The 19,206-nt window shown below is 35.2% G+C and overlaps 1 non-coding gene and 1 pseudogene across 1 annotated transcript; both read right to left on the bottom strand.

Moving 5' to 3' along the window:
* Positions 1–15,709: 15,709 nt before the first annotated feature.
* LOC140498392 (NADH dehydrogenase [ubiquinone] 1 beta subcomplex subunit 5, mitochondrial pseudogene) lies at positions 15,710–16,310 on the bottom strand (annotated as a pseudogene).
* Positions 16,311–18,793: 2,483 nt separating this feature from the next.
* Positions 18,794–18,921, bottom strand: LOC140502918 (U6atac minor spliceosomal RNA). The gene has a single exon (XR_011966641.1). It is a non-coding gene; the product is annotated as a U6atac minor spliceosomal RNA (small nuclear RNA).
* Positions 18,922–19,206: the final 285 nt, after the last annotated feature.

Raw genomic sequence — 19,206 nt, 5'->3', positions numbered from 1 at the left:
TTCCTCTTAAAGACTGCACTGTTACATTAAAAAATAGTTTCATAAGCAATACAGGAAAATCCTTTAGAACTCTTCTCCTTCTTCTCATTCTTTTTTTATGAAGGAAGGAGATAGATACAAATAATACACCTCTGGTCACAGTTTCTTTGCTTATTTGATGCTTAAAATTATCAAAATAATTTTGATAAAGCCACATGTATCCTAAATAATGTATATCTCCTCATAGTTTAAAGAACTAGGCTAATTAGGTATCTATTGATTTCTTGATCTCAATTTTTCAGATAAACAAAATATCAGTAAGTAAGATAAAGGAATATAAAGAGAGACATGGTAAGCTCAACTCTCTCTTCTCCAGAAATTTTGCTCAATTATGTTTTATTGGTTAAGGTGGAAAACAAGCAGACCTTCAAAGAGTTAGTTATTGTTATTCCCCGTCTCCCCCCTTGCAAAAATAGTCTTGGCTGATACTACCCTGAATTCACCAAAGCATACAAAGCAGGAAGTACCCAGTTAACTAGCATGTTACCTTGTTGTAAATAGAATACCACCCCCAACTTTGTTGTAGCAGTATTTTTTTATCAGAAAATTAGAGTGCTCTTGATGCTAGATTTAAACTTATAAAAATAGCACATACTTATAATTCAGCAATTGTGATAATTATTTTTTTCACTTCCTGGTTTTGTTGAGTCATCACACAATATTGTTGAGAAATCACAACCAGATAATGTGCTGTTGAAGGTTTTGCTTTGTCAAAAATCTTGGTGAGGCAAAGATTCAAATTTTACTAATATAACAGATTCACCTATAATAATAGACTCACCTATTCTTTGCACCTTGTGTGACATAGAACTTATGACCTTGAGAATAATTCCTGGAACCCATAATCCTCTAATGTCTTAATTCTTGGAAAATGATATATCTCAGATAATTCATATACATATATATGTACATATATATATACACACACACATATATATATATATAAGCAGGTACAGATGTATATAGAATGTATTATTATCTTCTAAGTACTGAATTAAGTCTACTTACTGATAGTTAAGAGTTTTGATACACCATTTTATTAGTAAAATAGTAAAATTAATAAAATAAGTAAAATTGTACCCACTATTCTTACCATTAATTCAGTGACAGATTGAATAATGAGGATCCTGGCAAGTTTTGTTGGCCAATCAACTTCAATAATCGACTTAAAAGATTCTGCTCTATCATTTCATACTGATAATTTGCTTGAGGATAATGAGGAATGATTGTAATATATTAAAGTTCACAATGACATAAGGCTCCTGACCTGAAAGTTATTAAATTTAACTGAGCCAATGAAGAATCACTGTCAGCAATGGTACTTTTGGGCCATCTATCTGTCTCAAGTAACCAGAAAAGACTGGGATTGATGAAGATGTTTGGTTTGCTCTTAATAATAATTAAAAACTTTTGAGACTTATTCTACGAGAAGCAAATGTTCTTTCTCTGGTGTAATACAAAAATTAATATGAATTCTTGACCATGACTTCTTGATCATTAGCTCCACCTCACCAAAAGTAGGTACCTTTAGCAGTTTTGGACAATTTTACAGGACTGTAGTGTTTGTCAGGTGACCAGACAATATATAGTTTTCATGTAAACAGTTACTGCATATGTTGAAAATAATGTAACAATCGATAGTCCTTGTACTTAGGTAACTTAAGTTTATGTTTTGGGTTTTTTAATGATTTTTTCTACTATACAGTTCAATAACCCTAACAAGATTTACAGCACTTGCTTTTATTTGGTTATAGACCCATCATAGATTTAGAATATCTTATTTGGAGAAGCATGAACGCCCACAGCATTGATGTGGTAGTCAAAGAAATCAACACTACAAAATCCCATTTCACATTTTCCTTTCATCACCTGGATGCCCAAATAAAGCAAATATTTTGAGGTGCCTTGAACCTATTCAATTCTACCATATTTTTTCTTTAACAAAAGGTAGTTATTATTAAACCAATTAAATTTTTTAAATGAATGGATTTAGCAGCATGAAAATAGATGTCAAATATTGATGGCTATTTGTTTTAGTGCTGGTATCCACGTCAATGCTGTCAGTAGTCATTCTATTCAGGATAATATATTCCAAATCAATGATGGGTGTTGAAGCAAACTAAATGGAAACCCCTGTACAGAAACAACATGTGTGAAGATGCTACATGAAATGTTTTTGATGGATCTCAGTCTCTGCTATCATATTTGGTACAAGACAAATAAAAAACAGTTCTGAATGAAGTTCTATAGCAACTACTCTGCATTATTTTTACTCCTAAGAGTTTCTTCAGTTCTCAGTTTTTGATTTTATTTACTTCAAGAGAGAAGGAAAGTTTTGCATAGAATTCCCAGAAGGCTGACTGTCTTCAATGTATCCATTTTAAGTTCAAGGGTAAGAATGCTGACCATACGTACTGACTGAACTTGAGAATAAAGTTAGAGTTATACTGTCAGTGATGATTCTGATTTCATCTTGTAATTATTTCAAGTGTATGCATTGAGAAGATACCTGATAGTAAACTTGCAAGCAAACAAATGCTAGTAAAATATAATTGAATCTTATCTTCATTGCCATTAAAATAATTTATTCAATATGTTAAGTATAGCAGTCAGAAGATAAACCAGTACACAACATTATAGTTGTTTATTAATTGCATTTAACATAAAGCCTGGCATTTAGTAGGTGCTTAATAAATGCTTGTTGACTGGTTAGCATTACTGCTGCAAAATATGAGTCTGGGCTAAACTTAATCCCCAAAATGCAGCCAATTGCAGTTAGAAAAAGGACAAAGCACCAATACATTGATTTAGTGCTTCTTGAAATATAAACCTGCTTAGATTGTCTTAGATTGCGAAAAGTTTAATTAAGATTAAGAAATTGAAAAACTTCCATATATTTGTTCAAGGATGAAGATATGGGTACAGAAAAAAATCAATATAAAAGGAGCTATATGTTCAGGGTCAGGAGAAAGGAGCATATTGCCCAAAGAAATGTGGACATCCTGCTTTCTCACAATGAGAAAGTAAATAGAGTTAATCCTGGCCTCTACTTTCATAAGACCCTTCTAAGGAACATGACAGTAGGACATACTGATTCTGGAAGTTTAAATCTTTTACTGAATTGGAAATGAATATAATTAGATTAATATCACATGGTAAAGTTAGATATATGTGCTTTCTTTTAGTCACAGATTTCCAGTATACAGCATTTATCATCCTCCAAATTCCCAGGATTCATTCCAAATTGGTGAGACACCAAATTCACTGAAGCATTTAAAGATAAGGATTCATGTATAAATAAGCCTTTAGTCTACCACAAAAAGGAATCTGTTATTCTAATAAAGTGTAATTCTATGATGTGGAGTTGACAAAACAATATTAATGTGCAGAGAGGGAAATGTTTAATTCAGTGAAAGGAAAAGTTGTCTAAAAGTTGAATAGACTGCCCTGGGAAAAGCAGATCCTCCCTTCCTAGAAGGCCTTAAGCAATGGCTTACTTATTAGCTTTGTGTTGAACTGGATTGATGCAGATATCCTTTCCCAACCTGGGTCTTTCCTCAGCAATTTAATAGCAGTCATTAATTCTTCAAGTGGTTGTTCTGGTCAAATGAGGTGTGTTCTAGACAATGTTCTCTTACTTCTTCAAACTTTCACTGAACTTTAAATTTGACACATTTTAAAACTGAACTTTTGATGATATTATTTCTATATGTAATAATAGCTAGCATTTACACAGCAATTATAAAGCACCTTATATGTGCTATCTCATTTGTTTTGTACAACAGCTCTATGAGGTAGGTTCTAATTTGTGAGATGAAGAAATTGAGTCATACAGCAATTAAATGACTTAGGGTCACACAGGTAAGGCATTTATGAAGTGGGTTTCAAACTCGGGGTTTCTTGATTCTAAGTTTTAGAGTCTACCCACCACATTTCCTAAATGCGATAATTGATAGAGTCACCTCAAGGTGAGGCAGGTCGCATCTTTACTTTAATGATTAAGTGACTTTACTTTCCCAGTATAAAATATATAATAGGTAACAGAGACAGAAGTTGAACCCAGATCCTCTCCCTCTAAATTTAGTAATCCTTCCATTACACCATGTTCTCACTAAAAAGTGAATAATTTATGTGATCTTGTATGAAATTTTCTAATATTTTTGTTTTCCTTTCTTTTGTTTCTTTTGTTTGTCTCATATTAGGCAATAAGCATTTGTTTTATTTCTTTCATATTTACACCTTAGAAATGTCTGTTCAGGACTTTGGTCAAAATTCTTCTCATCCAAGAGAAAAAAAAATATATTTGTATTTGCTTCTTTTGCTTTTGAAAGCAGAACTCAACAGCAGAAGAGAAAAACAGTTGTTTACAATCTGTTGCATTGTTTTTCAAGAAATCATCCTTACTTATTTTTCTCTGTTCTCTTTCCTTTTTGAAGGAATAAGAAACTTTGCTTTGAAAGAACTGATTACTTTAAAAAAATCTACAGATGTACATGTTTCTCAATAAAATTTAATGAGTTGGGAATAACTACACCTTGATGATTTTGGTTTTAATTCATGCATTTGTTCATGAACAAAATATCATTCAAAAATTAACAACCTATGAAAATTTCAAAAATTGGGAAAATCTTTTAAGATTTTTTATTTTAGTTTTCAATATTCTTGTCCACAAGATTTTAAGTTCCAAATTTTCTCTTCATCTCTTCCCTTCTCCCACCCTGAAATGACATGTATTCTGATTGCCTCTTACCCCAGTCTTCCCTCCCTTTTATCATCCCCCATCTCATCCTCTATTCCTTCTCTTTCTGGAAGGTCAAGATGGATTTCTATACCTTGCCTGCATATCTAACTTCTCATTTGCACGAAAAAATTTTTAACATTTGTTTTTTCAAAATTTTGAGTTTCAATTTCTATCCCTCTCCCCTCCCCACCCTCACTGAGAAACCAAGCCATTCAATAAAGATTATACATGTGCAGACATGCAAAACACTTCCATAATAGTCATGTTGTGAAAGACTATATTTCCTTCCATCCTATCCCATCCCCCAAGTATTCCATTTTCTCCTTTGATCTTGTCCCTTTTCAAAAGTGTTTGTTTCTGACTACCCCCTTCCCCAGTCTGCCCTCCCTTTTATCATCTCACCTTATCCTCTTGCTGAATGTTTTCCTGGAGGGTAAGACACTTGAGTATGTATGTTATTTGCTCCTTGAGCCAAATCTGATGAGAGTAAGGATCACTAATTCCTTCTCACCTTTCCTCTCCACCTCCATTGTGAAATCTTTTTCTTGCTTCTTTTATGTGAGATAATATATCCCATTCTATCTTTCCATTTCTCCTTCTCTTAACATTTTACACTCTCACAGCTTAATTTCATTTTTAGATGTCATCCCTTCATATTCAACTCACTCTGTGTAACAGCAAGGACCCTGACATATACAGACGAGCCTGTTGTACAGGTTCTTAGATTTCTTTTCTAAAAGGAAAGGCAGCTTTCAAGAGGTCAACAATCACTTTAATCAAGCATATATATCATTTGCTTAGTTCATGGGAAAACGTCAACACCCCGAACTTTACAGAAAATATGAACAGAAAAAATAAAAATCAAAAGACATGGCTTCCAACTGTCTGACCAAAAGCAATATATACATCACAGATCAACAGACAGATCTGTTTGATCATTACATGTCTACATAGTTACCAGAGAGACAGAAATACCAACATCTGAGTTTCCAAAGCTCTGGGGGTGGGGTGGTGTGTGTGGGGTAGCTCCTTAATGCCCTCCCAGAAACTCCTCTGGCCAAAAAAACACTTCTAAAGAGTAAGCTCCAAGGTAAAACTTCACCTCAGAGTATTTATATACTCTTCAGAGCCAGAGGGCACCACAACCCATGAGAACCATTGCCACATTAGAAAACAACAAGAGGGGTGGAGCCAAGATGGTGGAGTAGAAAGATGCGCATACTCTAGCTCTTCCCCCACAGCCCATAAAATACCTGTAAAGAAAGATCCTTAACAAATTCTAGAGCAGGAGAAGCCACAGAACAATGGAGTGGAGGAGATTTGCAGCCAAAGGTGACCTGGAAGGCCAACTAGAAAAGTCTGTAGCACTGGATGAGGAGGGGAACCAAGCCCAGCCTTGGCTGCACAGCACTGGGAGGAGGATCAGAGCAGGTCTTGGGGACAGAATCCTGGGTGGCAACAGTTGTGGTTCACAGATCCCTCAAACCACAGGTGTCAAAGGTGGCTTCAAAGGTCAGTAAAAAAGCTTTTTCACCTCCATGACAAGGGATCAGGATCCTCCTCTAGCCCTGGCCCCAGGCAGCTGTGGCAGCAGCAGTAGCATCCATTTCTGGAACCCTCCACATAAAGACTCTGGGGGATTTGAGCAGCTGATCTGGGTCTCAGCCCTGACTGGCGGCCCTGGGGTGAAGAGGAGCTCTGGCTGGCATAGTAACCCTGGTGGAGGCTCTGAAGAGGCAGTTCTACTCACAGATCCTGGGAAGAAAAGCTTGAGGTAGCTCCCAGATCAGAGAGTAGGGCAGGAGAGGAGCAAACACCTCTCCCTTGATTGTGCCACATTGGAGAAAATGAAAATATGCGGGTCACCAGAACATACCCTGTTCCTGAAAAAGGACTCAAAAGTCAAGTAACTGACTAGGAAAATGCCCCAAAAGGGAAAAAAAAGTAAGATTATAGATGGCTACTTGATTGATGAACAGATATTTTCTTTCATTCTTTCAGATGATGAAGAACAATGCATAACATCAGAGGACCTAAAAGTCAAGGCTTCTGCATCCAAAACCTCCAAAATAAATACACAATGACCCTACACCATGGAAGAGCTCAAAAATGTTTTTTGAAAATCAAGTAAGAGAGGTAGAGGAAAAATTGGGAACAGGAATGAGAGTGATGCAAGAAAATCATTAAAAGCAAGTCAACAGCTTGCTGAAGGAGATCCAAAAAAATGCTGAAGAAAATAAATCTTTTAAAAATAAGTTAACTCAACTGGCAAAAGAGGTCCAAAAAGCCAATGAGGAAAAGAATGCTTTAAAAAGCAGAATTAATCAAGTAGAAAAGGAGGTTCAAAAGCTCAATGAAGAAAATAGTTTTTTTTAAAAAAAATTAGACTGTAACAGATGGAAGCTAATGATGTTATGAGAAATCAAGAAATTACAAAATAAAAACAAAAGAATGAAAAAAATGAAGATAATGTGAAATATCTCATTGGAAAAAACAACTGACCTGGAAATTAGATCCAGGAGAGACAATTTAAAAATTATAGGACCACCTGAAAGCCACGATAAGAAAAAGAGCACAGACATCATCTTTCACGAAATTATCAAGGAAAACTGCCCTGATATTCTAGAATCAGAAGGCAAAATAAATATTGAAAGTATCCACCAATCACCTCCTGAAAGAGATCCAAAAAAAAAGAAACTTGTAGTAATATTGTAGCCAAATGCAAGAGTTCCCATGTCAAGGAGAAAATATTGTAAGCAGCCAGAAAGAAAAACTTCAAGTATTATGGAAATACAATCAGGATAACACAGGATCTAGCAACTTCTACATTAAGGGATCGAAAGACATGGAATATGATATTCCCAAAGTCAAAGGAACTAGGATTAAAACCAAGAATCACCTACCCAGAAAGTATTATACTTTAGGGGAGAAAATGGTCATTCACTGAAATAGAGGACTTTCAAGCACTGATGAAAAGACCAGAGCTAAAAAGAAAATTTGACTTTCAAACGCAAGAATCAAGAGATGCATGAAAAGGTAAACAGGAAAGAGAAATCACAAAGGATTTACTAAAGTTGAATTGTTTACATTCCTACAAGGAAAGACAAAATTTGTAACTCTTGAAACTTTTCTCATTTCCTGGGTAGTTGCAGAGATTACTTTCACACACACACACACACACACACACACACACACACACACACACACATACACACACACACACACACACACACACACACACACACATATATATATATATACAGAGAAAGACAGAGAGAGAGACACACACAGAGAAAGAGAGAGACAGAGAGCACAGGGTGAGTTGAATAGGAAGGGGTCATATCTAAAAAATATAATTAAGGGTTGAGAGATGAATATATTGGGAGGAGAAAGGGAGAAAAGGAATGGGGAAAATTTTTTCTCATAGAAGAGGCAAGAAAAAAGCTTTTCCAATGGAGGAGAAAAGGGAGGAAGTGAGAGGGAAAAAGTGAAGTTTACTCTCATCACATTTGGCTCAAGGAAGGAGTAACAATGCACACTCAATTTAGTATGAAATTCTATCTTACACTACAGGAGAAGGGGATAAGCAGGGAGGGGGGATGATGGGAGGGAGGGCAAATGGGAAAAGGGAGCAATTAAAAGTAAACACTCTTGGGGAGGGACAAGGTCAAAAGAGAGAATGGAAGAAGTGGAGGGGCAGGATAGGATGGAGGGAAATATAGTTAGCCTTATACAACATCACTGTTATGGAAGACATTTCTGAAACTACACATATATAGCCTGCATTAGATTGCTTGCTTTCTCAGTGGGGATGGGTGGGGAGAGAAGAAGGAAGAGAAGTTGGAACTCAAAGTTTTAGTCACAAATGTTGAGAATTGATTTTGCGTACAACTGGGAAATAAGAAATACAGGTAATGGGGTATAGTAATTTTTCTTACTCTACAGGACAAGAAGGAAGATGGGGATAAGGGAAGGGAGGAATGTTAGAAGGAAGGGAACTTTGGTGGAAGGGACAATCAGAAGGCATGGGTTTTTTGTGGGGGGAGAGATCGTGAGAAAATTTGCAAATCAAAATTTTGTGGAAATGAATGTTGAAAACTCAAAATAAATAAATTAATAATAATAAAAAAAGAAATCAACAAAAGCTGTGGGCCTTCTAGAAAACAAACCTCCCCTAATCAAACTTCCCTTAATGGGAAGACCCATTAATGGGTGGGGAAGATCTTTAAGTCTTATACTTACCATTATCCCCTGTGCCATCTATCTATCTATCTATCTATCTATCTATCTATCTATCTATCTATCTATCTATCTATCTATCATCTATCTATCTATCTATCTATCTATCTATCTATCTGTCTGTCTGTCTGTCTGTCTGTCTGTCTGTCTGTCTGTCTGTCTATCTAGCCATCCATTCATGCATCCATCCATCCATCCATCCATCCATCCGTCCGTCCATCTGTCTGTCTGTTTGTCTCTCTTTTTCCTCCAACTACTCTAATACTTGGAAAGATCTCATGAGTTGCATATATCATCTTTCCACGTAGGACTGAAAACAGTTCAGCTTTAGTAAGGATCTTATGATTTCTCTTTCCTGTTAGCCTTTTTATGCTTCTCTTGATTCTGGTATTTGAAAATCAAATTTTCCATTCAGGTCTCATCTTTTCATCAGTAATGCTTGAAAGTTCTGTCCATTTTCCCTCTGAATGATTGCATTCAATTTTGCTGGGTAGGTGATTCCTGTTTTCAGTCCTAGCTTCTCTGACTTCTGGAATATCACATTCCAAGCCATTCAATACGTTAGAGTAGAAGTTGCTAGATCTTGTCTTATCCTGATTATATTTCCACAGTACCTGAAATGTTTCTTTCTGGTTGCTTGCGATATTTTCTCCTTGACCTGCTAACTCTGGAATTTGATTTCAGTATTCCTAGGAGTTTTCTTTTTAGTATCTCTTTCCAGATATGATTGCTGGATTTTTTCAATTTCTGTTTTACCCTCTGCTTGTAGAATATCAAGTCAGTATTCCTTGATAATTTTTTGAAAGATGATGTCAAGCCACTTTTTTTGGTCATGGCTTTCAAGTAGGCCAATAATTTTTAAATGATCTCTCCTGGACCTATTGTCCAGGTGAGTGGTTTTTCCAATGAGATATTTCAGAATGTTTTTCATTTTTTCATTCTTTGGTTCTGTTGTACAATTTCTTGGTTTCGCATAATGTTATTAGCTTCCATTTGCTCAATTTTAATTTTGAAGGAATTATTTTCTCCTGTGAGCTTTTAGACTTCCTTTTGTATTTGTCCAATTCTGCTTTTTAAGGCCTTCTCCTCATTGAGTTTTTGAACTTCTTTTGCCATTTGGGTTAGTCTATTTTTTAATATGTTATTTTCTTTAGTATTTTGGGGGTCTCTTTTAGCAAGAAGTTGAGTCCATTTTCTTGCACTACTGTCATTTCTCTTTCCAATTTTTCCTCTCCTCTTACTTGATTTTCAGATTTCTTTTTGAACTCTTTCATAGTCTGGGACAAGTTCATATTTTTGTGGAAGCTTTTGAGCTAGGAATCTTAACTTTGTTAAACCATTCTGGAGAACAGTTTGGAAGTATGCCCAGTGGGTTATACAACTGTGAATATGCTTTGACATAGTAATGCCACCATTAGATCTGTGTAAGCAATTAAAGAAAAGGTAAAGGACTGCTTGTACAGAAATATTTATAGCAGCCCTGTTTATATGTGTGTATGTGTGTGGTGGCAAAGTATTAAAAATTGGGAGATACTCATCTATTGGGAAATGGCTGAATAAGTTGTGGTATGTGATTGTGATTGGACACTGTTGTGCTATAAGAAATGACAAACAGAATAGTTTCAGAAAAACCTGGGATGTCTTATATGAAACAACACAGTGTTTTAATGATGATCAATTATGAAAGACTTAGCTGCTCTGATCATGGCAATGATCCAAGACAGGTCCAAAGAACCAGTGATGAACTTTTGGAAACCTCAAGAAAGAGAACTGACAAACACTGAAAAGAGATTTAAGCATACTTTCACTTTCTTTTTCTTATTTTTTTGGCAACATGGTTAATATGAATATATGTTTTGCATGGCTTGACACACATCATTGATACCATGTTGATAAGGAGGGATTGGGAAAAAAAAATTGTAACTCTAACTTTAAAAATAAACATTTAAATTATATGTAATTGGAAAATATATAATGAATAAATAAATAAAATTTATTTGTAAAAGAGCTGGCTTCAGTAGTTTCCAAGGAACATTCCAACTTTATGATGATGGACATGTACAGTAGATTTCCCCAATGAGTAAGGAATTGTTCTAAAACACTTCTGAGGTCCCTTCTAATTTTATTTTAGAAATTTTAAAAATAATTTTTTAGTTTCTTATGTTATTTTCTTTATTTTAATCAAAATATATGTTTCTATATCTACCCTATTAATTTAACATAGAAATGCATTATATAATAACTACACATCTCCAACAAAGTATAAATACAGTTAAACTACTAGCTAGTGAATTCATACAGTGTGCAGCTAAACATGAATTTTTACATTATGCAGATTGATTTCAAGTTACCATATGGACTCACATATTTTCCCGATGGCCTTCTTTTACTTTTGAAGAGAAAAATAAATTTTTAAAAAGTACTTTTCAGAAATTATAGATTATTCCCATCACCCTTCTCCCACCCACTACACTACATTCATCCAAATCATGTAGGCTTCTGTCTTCAGAAGTTGTGGTCTGAAATTTTTGAAGGATTAATTATTGTTTGCAGGAATGTGAACATGGTTTCTTACTTAAAGTAAAAAAATGCTTACCCATTGTTCAACTGTCAGATTCTGCTCATTCTAGAAATTCAACATATTCCTCAAAGATTTGTAGGTGGTGGCCTTTTGAAACTAGATGTCACAGCGGTTTGAGTATTGGAGGTGAAATTGAGAAGATTTGATTTTAAATCCTGCCTCATAAATTTATTATTTATGTGACCCTGGACAAGTCATTTCACTTGTCTCAGACTGTTTCCTCACTATAAAATTTGGATACTAATAGGACCTAACTCATCTGGTTGATGTGAGGAAATAAGATAATACAGAAATAGCTTCCCCAATCTTAAAACACTACATAAATGCAAAATCTTGTTAGAACTGCTAAAGCTGAATTATGTAAGAGAAATAGGTGCTCTATCAGAAAGACGAGTTCAAATTTGCATCAGACGCTTACTAGCTGAGTAACGTTGGACATGTCACCTAACTTCTGTTTGCCACAGTATTCTCAAGTATAAATTGAGAATAATAATAGCACTTAACTTCCAGAATTATAATGAAGATCACAGGAGATTTTGCTTATAAAATGCTTAGCACAGTGTCTGCCACAGTCAGCACTATAAAAATGCTGATTTTTATTATTTTATATAAATCTTCCATAAGACAGACAACCTTTGACTACAGGACCAACCATTCTGTAGGACATACTCATACTGAGTTTTTATATTTTCAACTAAAGTTGTTTGTCATATAATTTGATTGGCAGTTTACTTCAAAAATACTGATAAATATTTATAATGATTTTTCATTGGTAGTCTGTTTCTGTTCCACTGGTAAGCTTTTGTAACAATAAATATGGAATGAGCATATACTATATTATACTCCTTTGGTTTGGGATTCCTGCCCTGGAAATTCCTCTACAGGATGAACTAGGTACTGGAACTGAGACCTGCTCTGCTCCTGTGGTCTGAGCTACACCACTGCTGCTTGCTTCTCAATTTTCTCCCTTTTTGGTACCTAGAGCAGTGCTGCCCTAGAGTTCCCATGCACAGTCACCTGACCACCCTAATTCTGGATCACACACCCATACCATTTATGTCCAGAAATTGAATAATAGTGGATAAAACTACCATTTGAGACTTGTCTAGAGGCTAGAGGCTTGTCTTCGAGACTAGAGGCTAAATACAGGTCTAGTGGTACCCTGCATAAATCTGGGACTTGTTTCTGCTTCAGTGCACAGCCTTTCCATTGTCACTGGAGTGCTTTGACCATGGAGTACTCTTTTCCAAACATCATCTCTAATATTTGAAGATGTCTCTCTCTTTCCCCAGGCTGAGCTAGGTGGTGACTTTTTCTGAATTTGCCTATAAGGATTCAGTCTAGATTAATTTTCTAGATCTATTTGAAGCAATTATGTGGAGAATTCAGCTATATTGCTTTCTTATACTCTGTCATCTTCCAATTCAATTAAATTTAATTCTCTAAATATGAATTGAACAATATATTGTTTTGAGTCCTACCTAATTATTTAACATCAAAAAGAAAAAATAATTTGTGCCCTCCCACCATGAAGCTCATATTCCTCTAGGGGTAGCAGTTGTCCAACTTTTGGCTCTCAAGACCTATTTACAATCTTAAGAATTATCAAGGAACCCAAAGGATATTTGTTTGTGTGAATTATATAAATAATGTATTAGTGCTATTTTGAAAATGGTTTTGACCTCACAGTTCTTCTGAAAGGTTCTTGGAGACCTGCAGGGTTCTTTTGGCAATGTTTCAAGAACTCTTTTTCTAGAGGAATACATAAGAGCAGTTCACAATCTTACCCTTCTAGATAAATAATAAAATATCTGTTGGAGTAAAAAGAATGAGTGAATCTCCAAAATGACTATGATAATCACTTTGGCTAGACTTAGATTGTGGATCTATAGACAAAACCTAATATTAAGGTCTAAGTAATTACATTTTTGAAAGTCTGTCAAAAAACTGAAGGGATTATGTCCTTGTTTCCAAGTAGTAGTTCACCAAACATTAAGTTTCTTTAGGCATGAAAAGGATATTGGGATAATGTAAAGTACCCTCTCTCTGCCCCTCGTCCTCCATTCCAGTCCATAGGAATTTTTAAATGATAAACTCATCTATTGAAGAAGGACACAAAATGTGACCAATGGGAGGAATTCAGCAAAGGTCATGAAATTTGTTGAAGAGTTTCATGACCTGTTCAAAAAACAAATTATACTCACATAATGCGTTAGTGACTTCATTAATGTGCCTCCAAACTATTTACAGAGATTGTCATTCACCAGTAAAAAGCCAAAGCTAAGGTTTTATTGAGAGGAAATAATTATGTAACTATCTAGAACTATTCTTTTAAAGTACACATATACACACATTTATTTGTGCCTCTGTTCTGTCCTTATGAAATGTAAGCTTCTTGATCTTGAGGAAAAAAGCAATTATGTCTGTTTCTATATCATCAGTTCCAGTATTTTATAGATGGTCAATTAATTATTGATGAGAATCTGAAGTCAAGCTTGGTCATTCTATTATTCTGAATTTTAATTTCTTATAGTGTTGTTTTCCTGTAGCAAGGTAGAAAAAGGAAGAGTGTTGAACTTAGAGTCAGGAAGATCTGAATTAAAAGCCTGTCTCAAACATTTACTAACTGTCTGCCCCTCAGCAAGTCACTTAACAACACTCTGGTTACATTTCTGCACCTGTAAAGTGGGAATAATAACACCTGCCTCACAGTGTCACCTCAAGGATCAAATGAGATAATATATGTAAAGCATGTTGTCAATCTTAAAGTACTGTAGAAGTACAAACCATTGTTGTTGTTGCTGTCTTTATTGTTATTTTCATTATCTTGGCTACTATTGCTATCCTTATTTAATCCTAACATCATCTTTTCAAATGGATCTGCCAAGTTCCGCTAAATTCTTCATATTATTATCATTATCATTGCTAACTCTATTCAATCAATTTACCTAGAAGAGGTGGTGACAAAGATGGCTACTAAACTATGGAAAAAGAGGGGAAAGAGCCGGAAGTTCAATAGACACCAGCAACTATCATGAGAAATAGGCAATGTAGAAAGATACAGTGAACTTCTAATGGAGAGGGCTGGTGGAAGGACACCAGCAAAGGGATGATCTAGAAATTGTAGCAAGGAACAAGAATGATGCTTGCTTAGCACTTGCTAGGTCCCAAGTACTATGCTAAGTGCTAGAAATAGAAATATAAGGAAAGATCAAGACAGTCCCTACCTTCAAGTAGTTTGATCTTTTTTTTTAACAAGTAAGGTACTTTATGGTCTTAGTCAATATAAAATAAACTCTATTTTTAAGAAATAATTACCAACAACATCCAAATCTTAACTGTTAAAATTATTTTTTCCTCTTCAAAGAGTCTATCAAATTATATTTGAATTACTTTAAAGAGAACTTTCAGATGCTGAAATTTTTAAAAATTTTAGGTCTATGCTTAGAATTTCAAAGTAACAAAAGCTTCCTATGTTTTATATTTTATAACTTTTATCATCTAAAACTGTTTACCTTGAACTATCCTTGATATCAAATTATCTAATATTTACTATTAAGGATTTTTACTAGATCTCAACAGTTAAAATCTTTGAAAAACTCACATTCTTTAAAGAGATGCAAAAAATTTGTTGGTTATAAAATGTAGAAAGAAACAAACAAAGAAACTGTCACCTTCCAGAAGACTTGCTTAGTGAAGTTTTTCATGTTTCTGATTTAAAGGTGTTAATCTTTTTCATAATCCAAGCTAAAAGTTCCAATTCTAATTAAAACAGATGAGCTATCAAAGCTGAACAACGATGACTCTATTCTACATGTTTAGCTACACAAGTCAATTTTGATACAGTTATGCTTACTGTCTACAACTTTCATTTACTGAACATACTGTAGAATCTACTTCCAAGCAACATTATTATTTAAAAGTTCACAAACTTTGATGTCATCTAATTTTAATTGTCATATTAATGAACTTTTTAAAAGAGAAAACCACTGAGAACTACAAGTCCAAAAGGGAAATGGCTATTTTATTCAGAGAACAACAACACAGTACACATTTATTCATTTAACTACCTTAAAGAAAGTATACCTCAGATGAATTGAATCAATGCCTTAATGGTCAGGTACTGCTTCAGGATTTGATCAATAAGTTTCTTATCCACAGCTGGGTAATGAAATCCATCCCCTCTTCATCCCAAAAGTCTTTCTGTTTCCTGATATTTCAACCTCAGATCAGCCTTTTCAACTTTCAATTAACATGGTTCTTTCATAATGCTTTTCAGGAGGCACATAAACATAATGAGCAATCCACCTGGGTTTAGAATGCTTGAGGTACTCCCAGTGTTCTGGAAGGTGACCTTCTGGGATTTCTGCTAACTTAGCTTCACCAATGAATATATTCACCAGTATAATGCCAATTGCTACTGAAATTCCAGTCAGTAATATATACAATCTCAACAACTTCAAAAATCTCTTGTCATAAAATTCAGGTTTGATGATGAACATTTTCTTACTATTTTGTACTGAAACCAAGGCATCCTCACCTAGGATGGTCTACATTAGCAAACCACTGTGGTGCAGCTGTAGCCCAAACCCATGGTGGTCAGGGCCAGGCCATCTCCCATCACCTCTGAGGCTGAAGCCCTCAGCAAGAGGTTTATCACCACCATGTCAATTCCCGTCTTTTGCCAAGTAGCTCAAATTTCACTGTGTCTAACAACACATAAGAGGGAAAATGAAAGTCTAAGAGCTAGGAAAAGAGGAGAGAGAAGAGGAAGTCCTGATAGGGACATGATGGCCAAATCCATAGAATGAGAGATAACTATTCTAGATGATTACCCACAATGGAAGTTCCAGGAATAACATACTATTGGATGAAGGGGCCCAAAAGAGAGACAGGAGTTATCAAACAGCTGAGGAATAGTTACTAGATACGGATAATCAGGGATCTATGGTAAGAATTCTTCCCTCAAATGAAAGTTCTGGGAAGAACTCAGCAATGGAAAAAAGAAGACTACAGAAGTGGAGTCAGAATTTAACCAGTGCATTGTGGTGGAATCCATTTATTCCAACTCTCATGTGAAAAGAATTCCCACAATAACATGGAATTTCAAACCTCCAAAGAGAGGCATTATGTGGACAACACTATTTCTTAAGAAATTTACTTGGGTTTCATTTGTTTTGTTTTTTTTTACATATTTTGAAAGTTGCATCCTTTGATCCCAATTCTTCCCTCTATGACCAAACAAATTAAGCATAATCTCTTCTTGACATGAAATCCCATCAAATGGTTGAAAATAATTATCATGACCCCTTTTCCCAAAGGTTGAATGTATCTAGTTCCTTCATATGGCCCTTATATTCATGGACTCTAGGCTCTTCACAATTCTGTTTCTTCTCCTCTGGACATTCTCCAGCTTTTCAATGTACTTCTTAAACCATGGTGTTCATAATTGAACACAATCCTCCAGATAAGATCTGATAATGACAGAATGCAATGGGATTATCACTTTCATCTTTCTAAAAACAGCCCCTGCTAATGCAGTCCAAATAGTGTTTTTTGGATGCCCCATCATCTTCTAATGATTCATTTTTAACTTACAGTCCATTAAAATACTCAGTTTCTCAGAATAATTCATACATCTCCATGCCTCGCCCCATCCTATATTTGTGGAGTCATTTTTTTTGTGCCTAAATGTGAAACTATGTCCTTATTGGATTAGATATAATTAGAATTAACAAAATGCTCTAGCCTGTCAAGATCCTTTTAGATGCTGAGACTGCCATCCTCTGTTATCTACTCCTCTGAGATTTCTTTCACTTATGGATTTGATGGACATATTATCTATGAATTTATCTGAAGAATTAATGTAAAAATTTGCTTATCAGCACAAAGGCAAGCACAGACACCTGAGGCTACCTGAGGAGAACTTGGTCATTTTCACCTTAGACCATTAACATCTACTCTTTGAGTTCAGCCTTTTAACAACTACGAAGCCCTATGATTTGCTATTATTTAACCTGCATTTCTCTATCCACTCTACTAGACTTTCATTAGATAGTGTATCCAAAACTTGGCTAAGATACACCTAAACTATATTCAAAACATCCTCTTGATCCATTATTTAATTTTTTTCAATAAATGAAGGGTTAGTTTACTATGACCTTGTTTCTTGATAAAGCCATTAAGACCTTTTGCAATGAACACTTCCCATTATAGATGCCTCCATATTTAGTTATAAATTCTACATACATTTTTTCCAGGAAGTGAAATAAGGATCATGGGTTGAGATCGCAAACTAACTCTCTCTCTCTCTCTCTCTCTCTCTCTCTCTCTCTCTCTCTCTCTCTCTCTCTCTCTCTCTCTCTCTTCACACACACACACACACACACACACACACACACACACACACACACACACACACACACACACACACACACACACACCCCTTGCTTCAGACTGACCTCTTGCTTCCTCTCCACAGCTGAACTTTCATGCATGGGTCACCATTCTTATAGCTTAACTTGTGGTTCTTTTTTTTAAAAAAAAAAAAATTATTTATTTTTAGTTTTCAACATTCATTTCCACAAATTATTCATTTTTAGTTTTCAACATTCATTTCCACAAGATTTTGAGCTCCAAATTTTCTCCCCATCTCTCCCCTCCCCCCACCTCAAGATGGCTTGCATTCTGATTACCTCTTCCCCCAATCTGCCCTCCCTTCTATCACACCCCTCCCTTTCCTTATCCCCATCTTCTCTCTTTTCTTGTAGGGCAATATAGATTTCTATATCCCATTACCTGTATATCTTATTTTCCAGTTGCATGTAAAAACAATTCTCCACATTTGTTCCTAAAACTTTGAATTCCAACATCTCTCCCTCCCTCCCTCCCTCCCCAACTATCCCTATTGAGAAGGCAAACAACATACATGTGTAGTTATACAAAAAGCTTCCATAATAGTTATATTGTGAAACACTAACAATATTTCCCTCCATCTTATCCTGCCCCCAAATTTATTTTATTCTCTTTTGACCTTGCTCCTTTTCAAAAGTGTTTATTTCTAATTACTCCCTCCTTCCATTTGCCCTCCCTTCTATCATTCCCCCACATCCCACTTATCCCCTTTTCTTCTACTTTCCTGTATTGTAAGATGGATTTTCATACCAAATTGAGTGTGCATATTATTCCCTCCTTAAAAAACGTGGTTAGATGCCACAGAGTAGTTGGCAATGCCTTAACTGTATATATGTTGTAAAGGCCATTAAGACTTCTTCCATCTTTATCAAGGGGAGTGTTAACCTTTTCTTCTTTCATGCAAGGCACAAAACAAGGATTTTAAGTGACATATCCATGGTCACAAAAAATAAGTATCTGACCCAATATTACATAACAAAAACTCTGAATCTAAATCTAGTAGTCTTTCCAATTTTTAAAGCATGTTATTTGTGTGCTTATCACATTAGTATCCCCTTATCATAACAGTAGTCCTTTAAGAAATATACAGTTTAGCTAAGTCTTTTCCCTGATGGAGTTCACAGTCTAATAGGAGTATGGAAAAGAGTTGAATTTTTAATTATTTCATGAATGATTAATGATAAATAAATAC

The sequence above is a fragment of the Notamacropus eugenii genome, chromosome 4 (genome assembly GCF_028372415.1).
Source record: "Notamacropus eugenii isolate mMacEug1 chromosome 4, mMacEug1.pri_v2, whole genome shotgun sequence".
NCBI classification, from domain to species: Eukaryota; Metazoa; Chordata; class Mammalia; order Diprotodontia; family Macropodidae; genus Notamacropus; species Notamacropus eugenii.
This window is presented reverse-complemented; position numbering and strand designations above follow the sequence as displayed.